Source organism: Choloepus didactylus, chromosome 4 (genome assembly GCF_015220235.1).
Source record: "Choloepus didactylus isolate mChoDid1 chromosome 4, mChoDid1.pri, whole genome shotgun sequence".
NCBI classification, from domain to species: domain Eukaryota; kingdom Metazoa; phylum Chordata; class Mammalia; order Pilosa; family Megalonychidae; genus Choloepus; species Choloepus didactylus.
Genome location: NC_051310.1, coordinates 154686571 through 154692570, shown reverse-complemented (window position 1 = coordinate 154692570; position 6000 = coordinate 154686571). Strand labels below are relative to the sequence as shown.

General features: G+C 36.0%; 1 protein-coding gene across 1 annotated transcript in view; it reads right to left on the bottom strand.

The window, feature by feature from the left end:
* Positions 1-1089: 1089 nt before the first annotated feature.
* The window catches only part of TMEM253 (transmembrane protein 253), a 34368-nt gene continuing 29457 nt past the window's right edge, over positions 1090-6000 (bottom strand). The window contains exon 10 of the transcript XR_005216500.1: positions 1090-1136. The gene's annotated coding sequence lies outside the window, so the exon portion shown is untranslated. The remainder of the gene's footprint in view (positions 1137-6000) is intronic.

The window sequence follows — 6000 nt, the reverse complement described above, 5'->3', positions numbered from 1 at the left end:
GCATCTCCATGGAAACAATCAAAGAATTACAATCTAATCAACACTAATACATCTGCCCACACAAGATTGCATCAAAGATAATGGTGTTTGGGGGGACATAATACATTCAAACTGGCACAAAGCCTTTGATACGTTTTGAGTATTTTTTGTATGTGGTGTCAAGTAGGGGTCCTCCTTTTTTTTGCAAATGGACATCCAGTTCTCCCAGCACCAGTTTTAAAAGACTATTCTTTCACAATCGAGCAGTCATTGACACCTTGTCAAAAATCAATTGGCCAAACTCTGCAGGTAAACTCACTGCCCTCCCTTCTATGTGGGACATGATTCCCAGGGGTTTATATCTCCCTGGCAATGTGGGACATGACTCATGGTGATGAGCTTGGCCCTGGCATTATGGGATTGAGAAAGCTTTGTTGGACCAAGAGGGGGAAGAGAAATGAAACAAAATAAAGTTTCAGTAGCTGAGAGATCTCAAATAGTCAAGAGGTCATTCTGGAGATTATTCTTATGCATTATATAGATATCCCTTTTTAGTATTTAGTGTATTGGAATAGCTAAAAGGAAATACCCACAAATGTTGAACTGCAACCCAGTAGCCTTTATTCTTGAAAACAATTGTATAACTACATAGCTTTCACTTTGTGACCATGTGATTGTGAAAACTTTGTGGTTCCCACTCCCTTTATCCGGTATATGAACAGATGAATAGAAAAATGAGGACAAAAAGTAAATGAATAATAGGGAGGTACAGGGAGTATGGGATGTTTTGGGTGTTCTTTTTTACTGTAACTTTTATTCTTATTATTTTTTTGTGTGTGGTAATGAAAATGTTCAAAAATTGATTGTGGTGATGAATGCACAACTATATAATGGTATTGTGAACAACTGATTGTATACCATGGTATGTGAATATATCTTAATAAAACTGAATTTAAAAAAAAGAAGTGAAATCAATAAAAAATCAGTTGGTCATAATTGTGGGGTTCATTTCTGAGCTCTCAATTCTATTCCATTGGTCAATATGTCTGTCTTTGTGCCAGTACCATGCTGTTTTGATTATTGTGGCTTTGTAATAAGAAAGTGTGAGTCTTCTAAATTCATTCTTCTTTTTCAAGATGGCTTTAGCTATTCAGGGCCTGTAGGAAGTAAGAAGTGGAGTTACATACCAAACAATAAACAACAATATTACTGGCATTTATAATTACCCAAATTGTTACCTTCACCACAGGTCTTTCTTTATGTCACTTTGAACCAGTGTCTAGTGTCTTTTCTTTTAAGTTTGGGGAACTCCCTTTAACATTGCCTTAGGGCAGGTCTAGTGGTGATGAACTCCTTAAGCTTTTTTTTTTTTTTTTTTTTTTTTTTCTTTTAATATGAGAATGTCTTAATCTCTCTCTGATTATTGAAAAAAAGTCTCACTGGATATAAAATTCTTGGTTGGCAGTTGTTTTCTTTCAGTACTTTAAGTATTTCAACCCACTGCCTTCTTGCCTCCATGGTTTCTAATGGGAAAACAATATAACTGGGACTACCTTGTACATAACATGTTGCTTTTCTCTTGCACCTTTCAGAACTCTCTCCTTGTCCTTTACATTCAGTCATGTGATAGATACATAACAGAGTGTATTATTCTTCATATTATTCTTTTCAGTGCTCTCTGGGCTTCTTGGATGTGCATATTATATCTTTTGCTAAGTTTGGGAATTTTTCTGTCATTATTTCTTTGAATATTTCTTCTATCCCTTTCTCTCTTTCTTCTCCTCCTAGGACTCCCATAATGCATATATTGTTACACTTGATGGTTTTGCAGAGGTGTGTTAGTCTATTTTCTCTTTTTATACTTCTTTTTTCTTTCTGCTCCTTGGCCTGATTCATTTCAATTTTCTTTTCTTTGAGTTCACTGATTCTTTCTTCTGCTAGCTCTGATCTACTATTGACATCTTGTAAAGAATTTCTTATTTCATTTATTGTTGTGTTCAACACCAGTGGTTCTGTTTGATTCCTTTTTAAAAATTTCTCTTGCTTTACTAATACTCACATATTGCTCGTTTCTTGCTCTCCTGATAGCCTTTAGATTTTTGTATTTTCCTTCATCTCCTTGAGCATTTTTAAGATCATTTTTAAAAAAATCTTTGGTATGTCCACATTCTGGTCTTTGTGGTGTTTTCTGGATTTTTATCCTCTTCCTTTGGATGGGCCATAGTTTAATGTTTCTTTACTTGTCTCATACTATTTTGTTGCACATTGCACATTTAAAAATTTTTGAATGTCAACTTGAATATATTTCCTCAGATGTCTTTCTTGACTTTGTAACCAGCTGGTGATAAGACTGATATTTTCTTGAGCTTCAGCCCTCATTTCAAGAAGGTCTGCTTAATGAGAATGCAGTGTGCAAGGTTTTTCCTGTCTTTCTGGGCCTGTTTCTTGTCCTGGGGCTTTAATTCTTAGTTGTTTTGGAGTTCTCCTGTTTACAGGAGTTCGGTTGTCCCTTCTGTTTCCCGGGAGACAGACCTCCCTCTTCCAGGTATTTGAAACTGGCAAGACTTCTGACACCATAGTTTCTTACATTCCTTTCATTGTCTCAAGCTGCTTTCACTTGGATGGCAAATTCTTTGAGGAGGGGCATGCCAGAGAGGACTTTACCAAGTCAGTGTTCCCCATCCAAAACAGGGCTGGGGACTCATGAAGCAGGTGCAGACTGGCTCCAAAGTGCCCTAGGGAGGGGAACAGGAATGGGGACAAGAGCTTCTCTGATGGCACCACAAAAATCAGCTTTCTTGGCCTGCCTAGCAAATGCAGCCATGAGGAAGCACAGCATCCTTAAGTTTCTACCACTGCCACCCCCAACCAGGGTGGGTTGAAACAATAGCTGTCTCTGCCTTTGTCTGGGTGGGTTGAAATAATGGCTGCTCTCAGAGCAGGGCCCCCCAACAATCCAAATTTGCTAATCAAAAGCCTTGATCAGTCATTAGCTATGCCCACCCCTGGTCTGGGGTAGAGGATTTTTATTTCCCTCTCTATCACCAGTGACCTAGCCAGAGGCTGGATCCCATGGCAGTGGTCTGCCACAAATGGGGAATGGGTTCCAGTAGCTGGTGCATGGAAAGAACAAACTATTCTTTACTATAATTTATCAACTTCTTCCTCCCACTCTTTCCCTGGATACTGTATACTGTTCTTCTGGCCTCTGGAGTTTCAAAATAGTTGTTTCAGATAGTTCATGCCTGTTAAATAGTTGTTTTGTTGAAAGGAGTGAGTCCTGGAGCTCCCTACTCCACCATCTTCCCACAATCCTCTTGTATTCTGCCACTCTTATCCCTGTCTTTGTTTTAGTCTTAGTTCTACAACTAAATATCTTCAATGCTTGTCATTTGTCATTTTGTTAACTTCCCCAATCAGGTCTGAGTTGGATAAAGCTCTTCTGGGTTGGATTAAGTTTATCCAAGAAGGGCTCATGAGTAAAATATTCCTTAAAGTTTTTCTTGGGAAAAAACAGGAAATTGTCTTTTTGTACATATATAACCTTGATACTTTTAAAATAGCTTTATTGATATACAATTCACATACCATACAATTCACCCATTTAAAGTATACAATTCAATGAATTCACAGACATGTGTAGCCATCACCATAGTCACTTTTTAGAGCATTTCTTAAATTTAAAAGAAACCCTGTACCCTTTAGCATGACCTTCCTATCCTCCCTGGCCCTGAGCAACCACTGATCTTTCTGCTTTATAGATTTGACTACTCTGGACTTTCATACAAGTGGAATCGTATAGTATGTGGTCCTTTGTGACTGGCTTCTTGCACTTAGCATAATGTTTTCAAGGCTTATTCATGTTGTGGCATGTATCAGCACATCATTCCTTTTTATGGCTGAATCACATTCCATTCTATGAGTATAGCACATTTTGTTTATCCATTCCTCATTTGATGGCTATTTGGTTTGTTTCCACCTGTTAGTGGAATAATGCTGCTAATAAACATTTATGTGAAAGTTTTGTGCAGTCATACCTTTTCATTTCTCTTGGGTATATACTTAGAAGTGGAGTTGCTGGGACACATGTAACTCAATGTGTACTTATTTGAGGAAATGTCAGACTGTTTTACAAAGTGAGTACACCATTTTCATCTCACTAGCAGTGTATGAGGGTTCTGGTTTCTCCACATCCTCAACAAAACTTGTGGACTTTTCGATTCTAACTATCCTAGTGGGTGGGTAATGTTATTTCATTGTGATTTTGGTTTGCATTTCCCTACTGATTAGTGATGTTGAACACTTTTCATGTGATCAATGGCCATTTCTATATTTTCCATGGAGAAATGTATATTCAGACCCTTTGCTCATTAAGGATGATAGGTTAGAATTTTGCACTTAAAGTATAATCTGTGAACCAGCAGCACTATCAGAACCTGGGAACTTTTTAAAAGTAAGCTTTTTATTTTAGAATAGTTTTAGGTTTAGAGAAAAGTTGCAAAGATAGTACAGAGTTCCCATATAACCCACTCTCAGTTTCCCCTGTTGTTAACATCTGTGCCAGTTTGGATATATTATGTCCCCCAGAAAAGCCACATTCTTTAATGCAATCTTGTCATTTTATTATCGAGTTGTAAGAGTTCTTTCATATATTCTAGATACAAATTCCTTTCTCCCATTCTGTGGATCATCTTTTTACTTTCTTGATAGTTTCTGTTGTACCACAAAAGTTTTTAATTTTTTATAAAGTCCAATTAATCTATTTTTTCTATTGTTGTTCATGCTCTTGGTGTCATATCTAATAATCCATTGCCAAGTCTGAGATCATGAATATTTTCCCTATTTTTTTCTTCTAAGAGTTTACAGATTTTCTTTGTATATTTTGATTTTTAATCCATTTTAAATTTATGTTTGTTTATGGTATGAGGTAAGGGTCTAACTTCCTTCTTTTGCATATGGCAATGCAGTTATCCCAGCACCAATTGTTGAAAAGACTGTTGCCCCCATCCAATGTGGCACCCTTGTTGAAATTCATTTTACCATTGGCACATAGTTTTATTTCTGAACTCTCAAATCTATTCCATTGGTCTATATGTGTATCCTTATGCCAGTACCACACTGTCTAGAATACTGTTGCTTTGTAATAGTTTTGAAATAGGAAACTGAGTCCTCCTACTTTGTTCTTTTTTGAGACTGCTTTAGCTAATCTGAATCCCTTGAAATTCCATATGAACTTTATAATCAGCTTGTTAATTTCTACAAAGAAACATAGTTGGAATTCTGATAGGGATAGTATTGAATCTGTAGATCAGTATGAGGATATAGCCATCTTAACAATATTAAGTCTTCTGATCCATGAGCATGGGTTGATTTTTCATTTAGTTAGAACTTTAACTTCTTTCAAAAAGTTTTTGTCATTTTCAGAGCATAAGTTTTGCACTTCTTTTGTTAAATTTGTTCCTATTTTATTCTTTTTGATGACATTGTAAATGGAATTATTTTCTTAATTGTTCTTTGCAAGTGTATAGAAATACAATTATTTTTGAATATCAGTTTTGTATTCTGCAGCTTTTCTGAACTTGCTTATTAGTTCTAAGTTTTTAGCAGTTCCTTAGAATTTTCTATATACAAGGACATATGATTTGTGAATAAAAATAGGTATCCTTCCTTTCCAATTTTTATGCTATTTATTTCCTTTTCCTTGCCTAATTGCCCTGACTAGAACCTCCAATATGATATTGAATAGTAATGGTGAGAGCAGATATCCTTGTCTTGTTCCTGATCTTAAGAGGAAATCATCCATTCTTTCAACATTAGTATGATGTTTGATGTGGGTTTTGAATATATGCCCTTTATTGTTTCAAGTCAGTTCCCTTCTATTCCTACTTTGTTGAGTGCTTTTATCATGAAAAGATGCTGGGTTTTGTCAAATGTTTTTCCTGCTTCTATTGAAATGATCATGAGGTTTAAAAATTTTATTGATATGGTATTACCTTGATTTTCAGATTTTAAACTAACCTT